Here is a 17,042-nt window from a genome sequence, read left to right on the forward strand (position 1 = left end):
ATTACTTCCCACACGCCAGCGAAGTGCCGTACACCGCACGATGTCCACACGGTGAAAGAAATTGATTAGAAGTCTGCGCGTCTAATCATTTTTTTTTCACCTCACGTTTTTTCGTGACCGCATATATATCTCTGTTTTCTTCAATAAAGTTTCAGTTGTTACTGTGTGCTGTATCCAGGTGTCCTCCTTTAGTACTTCAATTTGTTATCGCGCTTACTGAAACCTGGCTGCACAGTGGTGTTTATGATAACGAATTCACTCCCCCTATTTTTTATGTTTATCGTCGTGATCGCAACTCTCGTGGTGGGGGAGTTGCCCTTCTCTTCAAGAAAAATTTGAACGTGGCCAGAATGTCTGATGCTGTAGACGTTGAGGCACTCTTCTGTAAGCTGTTTCATGAGGGCCAAAATGTGATTGTTGGTGTTGTATACCGACCACCAGCGAGTGATTTAGAAGTACTAGAGAATCTTAGAAAGTACATTGATTGCAATACAACTGATAACAATAAATTTATTTTGTGTGGTGATTTTAACCTCCCCGGCATTAACTGGAACACTCTTTCGGCTGAAAAAAGCAACACAAATAATAATGAAGCATTAATTGATATTGCATTTCAATTTGGTTTAACCCAACTAGTTAAAGACTTCACACGTGTTCACGGAACTAGTAAATCTGTGCTTGACCTTGTTTTTGTTAGTTCAAGTATTCGTGGTGATTCTAAATGCGAAATAGTTGAGGGAATTTCCTACCATAAATGTGTTTTAATAGAGTTCTCTTCATTACTGCAGAAACCCATCTTTAACGTATCTCATTTTCCTGACTTCTCAGCTGCTGATGATACGTCGATATTAGACAGACTGGAAATAGCCTACGATGAACTTTGCAGTAGTATGATCACTGAAGAGTATGACGTCAATTCATTATGGCTGAAATTCAAAAATACAATTCACGCCTGCATTCAGCTCTTTGTACCAGTCAAGTATCGAAAAATCAATTCTGCGAATCCTTGGATAACGCGTGATAGCATTCACATTTAAAGAAAACTAAACCGTGCCAGGAAACAAATTAAGAAGAACAGTAGTCAAAAACGTATCGCTGAAGTGGCAATGCTCTCTCGTGAACTTAAGAAAAAGATGAAGCAGGAACGTTTCAACTTCTATAACATCCGTTTGGGCACGCTGGTAAAGGAGGCACCAGCTAAGTTTTGGAGGACCATCACACCGAAGACCTCAAGTACTAATACATTTAACATAGGCAATGATTTCACATCCGATGCTGCTAAGATTGCTGATGCGTTCAACACCCACTTTGAATCCGTTTTTTCCAAAGATAATGGTAGCATACCCTTATTTGACAATTTCCAGACATTACCTCCGATTGAAGATTTGGAAATAACAGAAAATGGAATATTTAACCTCTTGCTTAATTTAGATGTGAAAAAGTCATATGGACCCGATAATATACCTAATGCATTCCTTAAACGATACGCTGAGTGGTCATCTAAATTTTTGTTAATTATTTACCGTACATCCCTTTCGACGGGTACTTTGCCTGATGACTGGAGAATTTCCAAGATAAAACCACTGTTTAAAAATGGCGATAAGCAGCTTATTTCTAACTATCGACCTATAGCTTTAACATGTACGTGTTGTAAAATTCTTGAGCATCTTATTCATAAGCATATTACGCTTTTCTTGGAAAATTACTCAATATTAACACCAATGCAACATGGGTTCCGTCATGGCTTTTCTACTGTAACTCAACTGGTTGAAATGACACATGATTTCGCCGCTGCTATTAATGAGAGAAAACAGATAGACGTAATTTTTTTAGATTTTGCTAAAGCATTTGACAAGATTTCCCATTCTAAATTGCTCATTAAACTGAACACATTATTAAAAAACGGGAAACTGTGTAGCTGGATTAAATCGTATCTAACATCCCGGCAGCAATACGTTGTTTTTAAAGACACTCCCTCAAACATGTTACCTGTTGGCTCAGGGGTTCCCCAGGGCTCCGTGCTTGGCCCGTTGTTGTTTTTGGTGTTCATTAATGATATTGTTGATAATTGCAGGGTTAAAATACGATTATATGCAGATGATTGTGCGTTGTATTCACTTATTCACACAGTTGAAGACCAAGTTAAGCTTAACACAGAAATCGAGAAACTCATGAAGTGGTGTAATTCTTGGCAAATGTGTGTAAACTATCAAAAAAGTGTGGCCATGTCGATAACAAATAAGAAGTGTCCCCTTGTTTACAATTATACAGCTGATGGAAATATCCGAAATCGAGTAACAGAATACAAGTATCTAGGCTTGCATATATGTAGCAACCTCCACTGGGATCGACATATCGACTACATATCTAATAATGCAATGATGAAATTACATTTTTTGTGACGTTCTCTTCGCTATTCATCATACGACACTAAAATTCTGGCGTACAAATCTCTTATCCAACCCATTTTGGATTATGGAAACATTATCTGGGATCCTTACACCAATGTCAATATCCATAAGCTAGTAGAATCCAAAACAAGGCTGTCCGATTTATTTTCAAGAAATACGGCCCAACGTCAGTGTCTGAATTAGTTGCCAAAGCGGGATTCAAACGGACTTCAGAAAGAAATAGAATTTCCCGTTTGTTGTTCTTCTTTAAGATAGTTAATGGTCGAATAAATAGTACCACAGGTGAATACTTAAAGTTCTCTTCCGGTTACTCTACCAGACAACGTCACAAACACACTGTCGTTCCTTTCCAGCCCAATAATAATACTTTCAAGTATTCCTTTTTTCCGCGCACTGCCAAAGAATGGAATGAGCTTGACAGCAAAATTATTGAAACAGACCGTATCGAGGCATTTGAAAAATTTATATCTGACTAGTTTTTTTTTTCGTGAAACATTTCTTATGTTGTTTGAAGTGCTTTGTTCTGTGTTGACTGCAGTATTGTACTGCTGATTTTGTTGTACTATGTACACCCACTCTGCTATGGCCCCATGTTGGGGCTAGCAGTATTGCTAAATAAAAAAAAATAAAAAAAAATTTTTTTCGCGCAACTCAGTTAAGATGAATTACCAAGTCGCCCAGCAGACCATTCTCGAACTTTTTATTCACCCACTACGCAGTCTTGAGGGAATACGCACAGTAACATGTGTGCCTTTCGTAATAGCTGGCGTGTTGGTAATAATGGTAATAACGTGGTGATGCCCGATGGCAATGTACGCTTGTATCGTACAATATTGCTGCGAGATTACATGTTGTGCTGTGAAACCTGTATACAATATGCGTGTCTTTGTTAAACACGACAGTTATCTTTTTCTGCATTTCCAACCAGAGCAAGTTGTATATTATTTCCAAGCAGACGCATAGCTGTGTGGTATAGCAATTGCTTGCCATGAAAATGGCCTCCATAGTTTCAATCATCACTCAGATCCGAAAATTTTTACTAGTTGTTTTATTTGCATTTTTCTCCATTTCCGGTCACGGACAAGAATATTTTTCCCTCAAAACCACCGACGCCTACGCTGGAATATCTGCGAAACGAGCTCTTTACCGCAGTTGCGTTAATGATGCAGTATTGGTAGAATAGAAAGTGGGTTACGTGTGCAAAACACATTTTTAGTGATCCTTTGGCAAGAAATATCGCTAATAGCCTCCGTTTCCTCGCGCACAGAGACCCATAGACACCAGTTTTAGCAGTCATGCTATAGGCCATTCCTAGTCACAATATTTGTACATGACAAGCTTGCATGCATATCAATCGCTTTTGACCGAACTCCATTAATGTTGATTGTCAAGTCCTTTAAATTATTCAATGCACACGCAGTTCACACGGTCAACAGCAAGCCAATATTTCTTTTACTCACTATGGACGCTCGACTGACAAGCCAGAAAAGTTTTAAATAAAACACTGAAAAATCTATTTACGAAACTGAAATTGCAATGGAATTTTTTCATGCTATTTATAATTGACAAGTCTGAAGCGATAAAGCGAAATATTTACTTGCACCGACCTATGTCTCAGACCGCGTTGATCATAGGTTAGAAATAAGAGACATCGCATTCAAAACTGACAAATTTCAAAATGATTTTTACCAAAACAATCAGAGAATGGAACCAACTGCCTTCGAGCATTGCCTCTGCCATCTCAAATGATTTGTTTCATTCTATGTTAGAATGAGTGTGTTGCTTTATTCTTGAGTGTGTTGCATTTTTATTGATATGTGTGTTTGTGTTGCGGATTATGATCGAGGCGACTTTGATTACTTGTTTGGCTAACTATGTATCTCTTTTGTACTACACTTTTTGTAAATAATCCCCCACTGTAATGCTAATTGACACTGTGTATAATGAAATAATTAAAGTGTCAATAAATAAGCAGTAAGTTTAAACACAATAAATGTGTCTCTTCAGGGAACGTCGACAAACATTGACATGCGCCCACCACAAACTTTTAATAAGTTGCCAAGTTACATTTTAGCAATATTTCCTCAGGATAACTCGAGATATAATGAGGGTAACTTGAACAAGAATGTTGAGTTGACTCGTACAACCTTTGTTTTTGAGACGATGGTGACCGATGCTGACCTTTCAACAGACAGCAATTCTTCTAGATGTAGAATGATTTGTGGGACTGTAATTTATGCCGGCGACACGGGCTAAATTAATGTAGATGAATTATCTGAATAACTATATATAGTTATTCATATACGGCCATGTTTAACCTTATTAGGATGCTTATATATATAGCCATATAAAGATGATTGCCTCATATGGACATATACAGCAACGTTCATATATTAGTATGAAAGGAATTGGATATATCAGGTTGTATAGGGCCCATATATGGCTATTTCAGAAATTGGGCATATAAGGTTAAATAAGGCCCGTATATAGGAATTCCATATAAAGCCTGACATGTGCCATTCCTGATGTAGCCATATATGGAGATTTTTATATAGGTCCATACATGGGACTTTGGTAAGGGCACCCAGGCCAAAGCTCATCACCGCCCTTTATAATCACGTGGCAACTGGCACAACAGCTGCAAAGCTGCTTCGAAACAGAGCGCATCGGAGCGGCTCCCCAACGGCTTGTTTTTTTATTTTTTTTCTTCCATAGAGAGAGAGAGAGAGAAAAAAACTTCTTTTTGTTACAGAAATCCATTGGCAGCCAATGCGACTCGAGCTCGGTTGACCAGGGCCTTCTGGCTATCAAGGCCAGAAATGCTGAGAAGGGCTGCCTCCCAGTCCTCCCGGGTGGGGTTTGGTTTTGGGGTGAGGTGCGAAGTTGACTGGCATGCCCACAACATGTGGAAGATGTCAGATCACTTCTCTGCACAGTGCGAGCATTCTCCTATACACGCAGGATCAAGATATTTGAGAACTGCCGGGTACAGCAGTGTTTTGGTGTAAAGGTGGAGGGCTAAGCATTCCTCTGCTTTTATAAGGCCCTTACAGGGTTTACGATAAATCGCGTGGCCGAATCGATAGAATTCAGTGATTTCTCGAAATCTTAGGGCCGGAGTAGGTTCGCGATCCTTTCCGAAAAGGTCTGAAGGCGTTACCCGGAGTGAGCGCGCGCGCAGTTGCGTCTGCCGTTCGCCTTCGAGGCCCGTGTGAGCTGGAGCCCATATGATGCTACGGGACGCGGGTGCCCCGACGTAATTACTGTTTTGTAAGAAGCGGTACGCCAGGTATGGGACGTACCCACGTTGAATATTTCTGCAAGCCCCTCTCGAGTCCGTAATGATGACGCGAGAGTCCTGGTCTGCGGCAGCTAGCGCGATGGCAACTTCCCCCACACGTGTTATGTCCTGTGCTCTGAATGTGAGACCATTGACCGCGATCTTTTGGTGGACGACTGCCGTCGTGTACCACCCCCCATGGTGAGGGCCAGAGGCGTCCACGTAAAATATGCCGTGTTTGTTCCCATAGCGGCGGGCTAGTGCCTCCGCCCGCGCAAGGCGCCTGCCACTGTGGTCGTCACGTGTCATGTTGGCCGGAAGAGGGAGCACCTGCAGAAGTATCTCCATGCTTCTGGAATGCGTACGCGCTCCTCCGTCTCTGTTGGGTAGTGGATGTGTAGTTGGGCCAATAGGCGGCGACCCGACGGAGTGTTCAAAAGTATCGTGTATTAGTTAATCAAGTGTGCCTCCCAGAGCTCTGCAAAAGGTTTACCATCCCCAAGTCCATAAGGCGCTGGTTAGACGTGGTTATTGGGAGATTGAGGGCACGCTTGTACATCTGCCTAAGAATCACCTCAAGGGCGTTCTCGTCAAACTTGCGCAGGAGGAGGTAAGGGGCCGAGTAGAGGACTGGTTACGAATGCATGCACCAGCTGCAAGGCGTCTTTGCAACGTAACTCCCCGCACTTGTTGGAAACCCGGTGGGCCATACGGCCCACCTGGTGCTCCACCTTGTGCAGTTTTGTCAATGTTGTATCAACTCGGCGATGTTTATGGATAAACAGACCGAGTACTCTGATCTCATTGTGTTCTGGGATGGTTCCGCTTCGTAAGGACAGTTCAATTTTGGCAGCACACTTTGCCGAGGGGCGTATGTGCACAAATTCCGATTTGGTCTGGGAGCATTCGAGGCCACCGCGGCGGGCGTAGGCGTCCACAATGTCCGCCGCTTGCTGCAGGTTGGCTTCTATGTCTCCTACCAATCCGTGTTTAGCCCATATGGTAATATCGTCGGAATACAGCGCGTACTGTATGCCTTCAACATTATCCAGCTGAGGCTGGAGTTTCATCATAGCCAGATTAAACAATAGGGGTGAGAGGACCACACCCTATGGGGTACCTCTCGTACCTAATTGGTAGGGCCGTGTTCTTCATCTTGTATTCGGATGCATGACTGTCGGTCAGAGAGGAATTGTCGAATGCATTAAAACATGTGTCCACAGTTGGTTTGGGAAAGGTGCTTCAGTATAATTTCATGTGTGACGTTGTCAAAAGCCTCTTTCAAATCAAGGGCAAGTACTGCCTTGTCATTAAGAGGGTATCCGACAGGATTTAGCATTTCGCGGTCTAATTGAAGCAGGACATCCTCTGAGGACCGGTGCCGGCGGAACCCGAACATTGCGTCTGCAAATATAATTTGGTTTTCCAAAAACTCGTACGAGCTATCTCGCATCATAGTCTCCATCAGCTTTTCGACACAAGACGTGACAGAGATGGGGCGAAGGTTGTCCGTGTTTATGGCTTTGCCGGCTTTCGGAATGAAAGTGACCAGGGCGGTCTTCCATTCGATTGGAAGGGGTGTCCCACCAAGGCACATTCAGTTAATGTACCCCAGTAGTGCGTCGTAAGCCGGATCGGGAAGGTTGGCAAGTAATTTCACTGTAGCTTTGTCTCTCCCCAGCGCCTTTCCTCACTTCATTTTAGTCAAGGCCATCATCAGGTTATGGAGCTGGAACGGTTGATCCAGCTCTGCCTTCTCGGAACCTGCATACGAGTACGCTGGACCTTGGATGCCATGTCAAACACAGAGGTATTTAATCGCGTAGTTTGCATGCTAATTTTGAGGTGTCTCCGTCGAAGAAATAGATTGCCCGTTGGACATGTTTTTGTGTCTCGGCTCTGATTTGGTCGGATCAATGAAGGCGCGAAAGAGACGCCAAGTGTTCCGTCTGGACATTTGTCTAGCAGCCGTGTTGCATCGGTCTACACAATTCGAGTCGGCGAGCTGGGCCGCGTACTCTGCCGCCCATTGGGTGAGCTCGGCAATGCGAATTTTGAGTTGCCGATGTGTTTTCGGCGGCGCCATCTGCGGACGAGGCTGTGCCACGGCTCCCGGAGGTGAAGGAGGTGATTGTCCACCCCCGGCGTAGCCTCTGAGAGTTGAACTTGAGTTTCCGTCGAACGAAGGGGTGTGACCAATTCTTGTGACCATGCACGGTAACCTGTTTCGCGAACAGGGGCCAGATTAGTGTAGGTTTTCTGAAACTTTGTCCAGTCGGTTATGCGGGCTGCGGCGGTGTTGAGTATGCAGTGGTCACTGTCGAGGGTTCTCTCTGTGTTGGCCCAGTCTGCATTTCTAATGTTTTTTGGAGAAGGTGAGGTCCAGAGACGTGTCCCGAGTCACAGAGTTACCTACCCGCGTTGGATGTGCAGGGTTAGTGTGAAGAGTGAGGCCCAGCGTGGACACAAGTTCCGCCAGATTGCGCCCACGCTTCCCATCATGCACCTATCCCCATAGTGTGCTGTGAGCATTGAAATCACCCACGATCACCAGAAGATCCCTGCCGGCAGCCTTCAGGGCGCGACTGAAGTGCTGCAAACGTTACATTTTCAAGTCTGGGGGAACAATATATGTTAAGTACGTGGAGTGGCGCTTCTTGTTTCTTGAGCGGAAGAACTTTCATCATCCCTTAGGAATACACAGTTTGAAGTTTCAAGTCGACAAGGTTAGCTGTATAATTTTATGCACACAGACGCAGAAAGAAGGGTCCTGCTGGAAAGTGATGTAATTTCTAAGGGTGGCGCTACTCCCTGGCTCCTGGAGGGCAACCACCGCCGGAAGTGAGTCAAGAATTGATAGAAAAAGTTGAAGATGCGCCCGCTTCGTGTGGTACCGAAAGCCTCGACAATTCCACTGAACGATGTTAATGGGGATGGCCGAATTGGTTTTCGGAAAGCGCTTGATCTTAGGGCTGCTCGCCATGGTGAGACACCTCTGAGGTGAGATTGTTGTGGCGCTGCTCCGGAGCCAGCATTCGCAGTGAGGGAGGGGTCCTCAACACCGGAGAGCGAGCAGCTGTCATCATCATCTATCTCTATGTTGCGTCTAGAAGTTTTAACTGGGCGGCCAGAAACGTCCTTGTACTATAGGGACCACGAATCCAGCGCGAGGGGCGCGAGGAATGCGAAATTCGCTGGGCTATCATCGTGGAGATCGTCTCCTGCAATTTAGACATGGCGGTGGCCATTACTGGTAGTTGTTTTTTTATGGTGGCGAATAGGGCGTTCATGGCTCGGATACGGGCCTCGAAACGCGCCTCGAAAGCGGCGTCCGCGCTTGTTGCCGCCTCTGGGGTCACGAGCTCACTTTCCATTACCTCCGCCGCAGGGCAGGAGGGGGGAGAAGGAAGCTGGAGAAGTGAGGATGGGTACGCCATCTATAGGTCGGTCAGACACTTTCCTGCTGGACTACGAATGGGCTCCAGTGGCCACTCTTAATACAGAGTATTTCTCTAAGACGTTGTTGCTATAAAATGTTTCTTTACCAGATAGATGACTGCAGTAACGTCAGCGAAACTGCCATTTTGGAGCGTCACGCAGCAGGGCGCAAGGCTTGTGACGTCGCGTTCAAATGTTATCATTGCTCGACTTGGAAGTTATAAGGACATTGAGCTACAGAAACAGTTTTTTTTGTTTTTTATTCATTTAGGCATACTGCAGGCTCAATCGGCCCTTGGAGGAGTGGTCACGGAGAACAAAATAAAGCATTTCAAAGAAAGAAAAAAAAAGTCCCAATCATGAACAGAAAAGAATGACGCGCACATCCGCATTGAATGATTCCACAGTAATGCAATTCACAACACTCTCTGGTAACATGTTCCGTTAAGCGATTGTCGAGGGGAACAGTGAATATTCGTGAATACCCTATTGAAAAAACGTCCACCATAGGAATGGTGGATGCCACCATCAACCGTTTTGGTGGATTAAGGCGGTGGAAATGTTGGCACATGGTGTATGGTGGCGTATGGTGGAGCGGATGGTGGATGGCGCGCTCCAGCCGGCAGTGCTGGAGCGTGAAGCAGCGTCCGAACCACCATGACGAGCTGCCTCTAAAGAAATAATACAAATAATTGTATGAAAAACGATGTAGAAAGTGCCCGCACAAAAAAGTGCGACAGCGCGGAATCGAACCTGCCACCTCCGGATTCTTAACCGAGCACACTAACCCCTGCATCACGCTAACACATCGCAGTTTTGGTGTTAAAGAAGTAGTGAACTAACAAACTCACTGTTTAACGTCAGTTTTGTTTGTCGCTTACTAGAGATTGACGAGATCTACACCTGCTACTAACATTTGCACATTTGCTAAACACGAACAAGTGCTGCCTGTAACGATTGCCACCGCAATAATGGCAACAGCACTGTTTTTGTTACAATTTACAACCAAAAGAAAATAAACAACTCAGTGGACTAAGGAGCATGTAGAGTTTATCAGCGGTTACTGCCAAGTTTAATATCCGTTTCTCGCTCCTTCCAAAGGTCGATATCTGTTCAGGTTTATGACGCTTCTATGCTCATTCGAAAGATACGCCCACGCAATTGATTGTGGTGTTTTTCGCGCAACGCACAGCGCAGTCGTGCCAGCGCACCGCTGTTGCTCTGTCGTTTGGAACAACTACATAACGGCTAGGCCAAAACGAATGCAGTGCACCAGAAACATTATGCTATCATATTGGTTCAGTAAGCATATGATTTGACGAGTCTGTGTTCTCGCATAAGAGCCAGTGAAGTGCCGGTGTCACACACATCCCGTTAATTGGGGAGGCGATCGCCGGGCTAATTCCAAGAGCCGAAGTATCGGCCCCCTGAACCGCACCACGAAAGCGTGGACAATTTAGAAGTGGTCCTTATTGGCGCGCCAGCAGACGCCGGCTGTGGCCCAAAGAACAATTCAGAGCCGAGAGTTGATAAACCAACAAAATTATATTCTCAATAACGGCAGATCAGAAAAACAATACACAAATATGCTCACTCCACAATAGCTGAGTACAATATGTCACCGATCAAACAACGTACTACACAGTACAATTAGCCACACTCGAACAACGGACACAGACAACAGTACACACTACAATGCAGTCGCATGCATTGAACAACCAAGACACTTAAAGACTAAAGAGATAGAAAACCCATTCAGTCCAAAGACCTTGGAACAAAAGTCTGAATGATACTCCTCTGAGAATCACTCACTCAAAGTCCAGCGTTGTTGTCGTCCCACTGCCCCCTGAAGTTTCTCTTCCAGGAAACCTCGCGTCTTCAATTGGCCACTCTTCAAGCTTCAACTTCTTCGCCGGAAACACGTCGGCTTCACACACGCAGCTGTTGCCACGCGTCTTCGCTCGTTAGCGGTAAACACACGCTCTTGCCGGTAGCTCGAGTTTTCACCCCTCAGGTGGAAATCCTCTTCATCTCCTGCTTCGTCCCTACGGACAAAACCTTCGCCGACTACACGGCGGAATCCCTACGCACTCTGGCGCTAACTTCCGTCTTCTCCTGATCTCTCGTCTCGGCTGCTCGGTTAAATACCTTCCGCGCGACATTCCAGAGAGTTCTCGTCAATTCGTCGGCGCGATACGCAGCGAAGGCTGGGGAGAGGCGCGAGACGTACGGGGGCCGTCCCCGACAGATGACTCACCCCGGCATACACGCCCCTTTCCTTCCGGAAATTTCTAGCGCTTGCCCGGCCGCCGCTGTGGGGTGAGGAGGTTCATCGGCGAAGCCACGCTTCCGAGAGGAGAGGCGTCGCGCGCCCGGGGAGCCTTGGATGTTCGTTTTCTTTTTTTTTTTTGACCTCGCGGCGTTTCTCCCGCCCGTTATCGCAAGAATTTGGCGGCGCGCCCATTTTTAGCGCTCGTTCTGTGACACTGCCCCCCACTTTAAGAATATTATCTCATAATATTCAAAACCACACAAACGAGCGCGAACAGTCCCCACACTCTCAAAGACTGAACATAGTCCGTCGCTCATGACACGTCACATTCACAATATATCACTCAATACGATTGGACATTACCATTCAATCTCACACACATGAAAGATAACCGCAGGTACATGAGTACAACGCTTCATCACACATTCCAAACGATACAACGTACAAGGTTCTGGCTTTACAACAATTATACAACACTATACATCACAGCACAAACAATTCGACACTTGTGACACAGGATAACACAACATTAAAACAACATATGGCACTCAGCACTGCCAAACACATTCAGATTCGACCTCGACACCTATCCGGTGCATTCCGAGCGGCGCTTGCGCCCTTTCTTGCGGTGCTCGCTCGATTTCTTCTTGTTTTTCCTTGTTCCTTTTCGGCGAGCCTTTTCCAACGACGACATCTGAGGCGGCGTCTCAGACATCGTTGTCACTTCCGACACCGTTAACGGGTCATAACGTTCAACGGGTCCTATCTGTTTATTTACCAGCTCGTTCATGTCATGGCATTGGGCTTGGCTGGCCAACTCCGTCACCATTACACTGTCGGTCGGTTGGGGTCGTGCCGACGTACGTCCAGCTGCCCAGCACGTGAACTTATTCGACACGATCGTCTTCTCCTTCGCTGTCTCTTGCACCGCGGCTTCACCTTGGGCTCTAGTGAGATCCGTCACGGGATGCTCCTCTCTTGTATCTCGCGGCCGCTGTGTTGGCGAGGGCTCTATCTTCGGGTCTTCTCCCAAACATTCTGGATCATTCGGCCCTCGCGCCCCGTCAATGTTTCCGATGACAAGGTCGTACAGGGGGGTCGTCATGCATAGAGCTGTAACCTTCCCGCTGAAGTACGGGGTTTCAACCTCAATCTCTGCTTCGGGAAGCATCCGAACTGTACGGTCAATTAGGCAAACCGGTTTCGTTTTGCCTGTTAACTCACTTTCTCGTACCAAATTTCTCCGCACGATAACAGTGGAACTGGCGGTATCTCTTAACACCGTAACCTTTTTGCCCGCAACTTTTCCAGGCAGCGCTGGCATTCCTTTCGTGACACTGGTTGGCTGTTTTGACATTACAGCACCCACAATAGGAATTTTCTCCCCGTTTTTCAACTCTATGAATCCATCAGTGACGGCATTATTATCAGATTTCGGTGCCGCTTGCACACAGGATACCTGGTGAGTTTGACTCGCCCCGTTTCGGCATGCGTCTGCTTTGTGCCCAGTCTGACCACACTTGAAACATTTTAATACCGTAGGGCCCGTAAAGTTAATACGACAGTGGCTCACGCGATGACCCACTTGGTTACACAGGAAACATCTCGGAACACTCTCCGGTGCACGCTTCTTTGGTTCGGGTGCCAAATTTTTCGAGTCTTCGGGACCCTCCTTCTTGACCTTGGCCAAATTAGTTCCACCTTGTGCTTCCAAGAATTGATCAGCCAATTCAAGCATTCCTTCAAGTGACTTAGCCTTCCTCTCTTTCAAGTACAGCGACAGGCTTGGGTGGCAACTAGTAAGAAACTGTTCTCTAATCAGGAGCTCTCTAAGCTCATCGTACTCCTGCGCTGTCCCTGAAAGTTCAATCCATCTGTCGAAATAATGACAAAGTCGGGCGGCATACTGCGTAGCCGTCTCACCATCAGCTGGCTTTCCTGTCCGAAATCTGTCCCGGAATCCTTCTACAGTAAATCTAAATCACTTCAGCAAAGCAGCTTTCACCTTTGCGTAGTTGGCTGCATCGGTCGGCGTCAGACTTCCGTACACACTGAGCGCTTCACCACTCAAGCAGGTACTTAAAGCAGTTGCCCATTGATGTTCCGGCCAATTCTGGCTCTTTGCAATCGTCTCAAATCTGTGAAGGTACGCGTCAAGGTCGTCCTTCCTTTCATCAAATGCTACGAGCAGCTTGCTTGGGTTCAAGCGGAAGCCGTGGTCCTCTCGTTCGCTGCTTTCAACTCTAGCTTGGACGGGAGTTTCACTTCGCTGTTGCAAACGGAGCCGCTCGAGTTCCATCTCGTGCTGCCGCTGCCGTTCTCTTTCAGCCATCTCTGCTTCTCTTTCTTCTCTCGCCCTTTCGGCTGCCAACTTTTCTCTCTCCAGCTCCAACTTCAATTGCTGCTCTCTTTCTTCCTTCAGCTGTCGCTCTTTTGCCTCTCTTCTTTCAGCTGTCGCTCCTTTGCTTCTCTTTCTTCTCTCGCCCTTTCAGCGGCCAGCCTTTCTCTCTCCAACTCAGCTGCTTTTTCTTCCTTGGCCCTCTCAGCTGCCAACCTCTCTCGTTCCAACTCAGCTGCTTTTTCTTCCCTGGCTCTCTCCGCTGCCTCTTTCTCCTTCTGGCTTACCCACTTCCGTAGTTCGGCGCCAGAAAGACCCATCTTCTCATCCAGAGCAACTAACTTTTCGAGATCCATGGTATCTCGAATATAAAGTCTTGCCGCGTGTAAAAAGTATCTGCCTAAATCAGTCTATCGGAACACTCCCCTGCACTCGTTAACGAGAACACTGAACAACACACAAAATCGTTCCGATAGCACTATCAACAACTCGAGGCTCTTTCTGACTACTTTGGACACACTGTGCACCAAAAGGTCCTGTGTCGCGGACGCCAGATTAATTGACACACCTGTCCCGTTAGTTGGGGAGGCGATCGCCGGGCTAATTCCAAGAGCCGAAGTATCGGCCCCCTGAACCGCACCACGTAAGCGTGGACAATTTAGAAGTGGTCCTTATTGGCGCGCCAGCAGGCGCCGGCTGTGGCCCAAAGAACAAGTCAGAGCCGAGAGTTGATAAACCAACAAAATTATATTCTCAATAACGGCAGATCAGAAAAACAATACACAAATATGCTCACTCCACAATAGCTGAGTACAATATGTCACCGATCAAACAACGTACTACACAGTACAATTAGCCACACTGGAACAACGGACACAGACAACAGTACACACTACAATGCAGTCGCATGCATTGAACAACCAAGACACTTAAAGACTAAAGAGATAGAAAACCCATTCAGTCCAAAGTCCTTGGAACAAAAGTCTGAATGATGCTCCTCTGAGAATCACTCACTCAAAGTCCAGCGTTGTTGTCGTTCCACTGCCCCCTGAAGTTTCTCTTCCAGGAAACCTCGCGTCTTCAATTGGCCCCTCTTCAAGCTTCAACTTCTTCGCCGGAAACACGTCGGCTTCACACACGCAGCTGTTGCCACGCGTCTTCGCTCGTTAGCGGTAAACACACGCTCTTGCCGGTAGCTCGAGTTTTCACCCCTCAGGTGGAAATCCTCTTCATCTCCTGCTTCGTCCCTACGGACAAAACCTTCGCCGACTACACGGCGGAATCCCTACGCACTCTGGCGCTAACTTCCGTCTTCTCCTGATCTCTCGTCTCGGCTGCTCGGTTAAATACCTTCCGCGCGACATTCCAGAGAGTTCTCGTCAATTCGTCGGCGCGATACGCAGCGAAGGCTGGGGAGAGGCGCGAGACTGTACGGGGGCCGTCCCCGACAGATGACTCACCCCGGCATACACGCCCCTTTCCTTCTGGAAATTTCTAGCGCTTGCCCGGCCGCCGCTGTGGGGTGAGGAGGTTCATCGGCGAAGCCACGCTTCCGAGAGGAGAGGCGTCGCGCGCCGGGGAGCCTTGGATGTTCGTTTTCTTTTTCTTTTTTTCTTTTGACCTCGCGGCGTTTCTCCCGCCCGTTATCGAAAGAATTTGGCGACGCGCCCATTTTTAGTGCTCGTTCTGTGACAGCCGGTGAGTGCGACCGGCGGCTGTCGGTGAGGGGAGGCGTAAGTTTGGTGGAAGTGCTGCAAGCGCGTCGCATCGATATATTTGTCGCTTCTTGCGCGGAGACCATACACAATAAAAAAAGGCCTCATTTAGGTTAAATAATGCCACAGCTGTGCTGTGCTGTCATTTTTACTCGTCAAAATTGTGCATTCTGAAACTCAGAAGCGCCGATAACACTTGTACGGGCTTGGTCGGTAGGATTAATCTTTGGTGGAAATCAAGGTGGTGGAACAGAAGGGTAAAGGCGAATTCGCTGGGGCTCGTCTCGAGGCATGTCGAAAGTGAAAATTTATGCATATTCGCACGCACTTTGTTAACTTAAAGTGCGGCTCAAGCAATAGTGTGCGAGAATCGCCAGGGTTGCATTTCTAGCGTGGTGACATCAAGTGACCGCTGTGTTCTGCTTACAATGAAAGGGGCAATTGCGAAGTGGAGCTCATTTATTTCTCGACAACTGCGCGCTGATGTAAAACATTTATTGTCAATGTTCACGGTGACACCTCTAGCCTTCTAAACATCACAACAAAGAAACACATCGCGGATGTCAAACTGATGTAAGTACGTGCGCGAAATGTAAACATATATTCACGGCCGCATATTCTACGCTCCACAAAAATTGAAGCATTGTTGACACCACTGGAATAAAAAATAAACGTGCTAGAAAGCGTGATGAGCAGCGTTGGTTTCTTTTGACCATATAAATATATCTCTGCACATACAAGAATTAAACACTAGAAATACGTGATTTCACATAGTGTCATGTGCTTTTTCATCATGCCACCACCATCCACCAAGCTTCCATCACGCCACCGTAATCCACCTTGCTCACCAAGCCTCCCACCAAACACATTTTACCTCGCCACCATCAGCCGGCATTTTCCACCATGACCACCATTGGTTCGCCAACACCACCACCATCTGCCATCATTTTTTCCACTCTCGCCGTCATCAGCCATTATGCCCACTACAGTTTCCACCATAGTCACTAATATTTTCACCATATCCAATATTATTTCCACCATATCCACCAATGATTCCAGCTTCTACCAACCCAGGATTTTCAATAGGGTAGTTATGCGGCTTGAAGGTTCTCTGATTGTCTTACTGTGGTTAGTTCTCGATGAGTGCAGAAAAGAATGACGTAAATAACGTGACTTCGGAATTTCGAAATGATGATAGGACAGGAGATAAATGAATTTAAGTTTGGAGACTTTTCTTCATTGTTAAAGTTTTTCAAGGTTTGCTTTCGCTAATATTTCAGAGATGCTTCACTGTCTAGAATACTCCGAAAATATGAATCTGGCGGCTAGTATTTGAATGCGTTCAATTTTATCGGTTAGGTGCTTTTGGTAAAAGCTCCAGATCAAATCAGCACACTCTAATGAGGGTCTAACAAGTGTTTTGTAGGCATTTATTTTTACATGCGGTGGGGTGTTACGTAGCTTCATTCGTAAAAAAGATAGCTTGCGTTCGGCAGTCGCGGAGATGGGGGAGATGTGAGGTTCCGAATTGAGATTAGATGTGAGGATAAGGCTCAAGTATTTTACCTGATGACATTTTACGGGTGTG

The 17,042-nt window shown here is 46.3% G+C and overlaps 1 protein-coding gene and 1 pseudogene across 2 annotated transcripts in view; both read right to left on the bottom strand.

Annotated features, from left to right (window-relative positions):
- The window catches only part of BEAF-32 (Boundary element-associated factor of 32kD), a 97,670-nt gene that overhangs the window by 51,824 nt on the left and 28,804 nt on the right, over nt 1–17,042 (bottom strand). The gene's annotated exons all lie outside the window — the stretch shown is intronic.
- LOC142814596 (uncharacterized) lies at nt 4,047–8,208 on the bottom strand (annotated as a pseudogene).

This window comes from Rhipicephalus microplus, chromosome 4 (genome assembly GCF_043290135.1).
Source record: "Rhipicephalus microplus isolate Deutch F79 chromosome 4, USDA_Rmic, whole genome shotgun sequence".
Classification (NCBI taxonomy): Eukaryota; Metazoa; Arthropoda; class Arachnida; order Ixodida; family Ixodidae; genus Rhipicephalus; species Rhipicephalus microplus.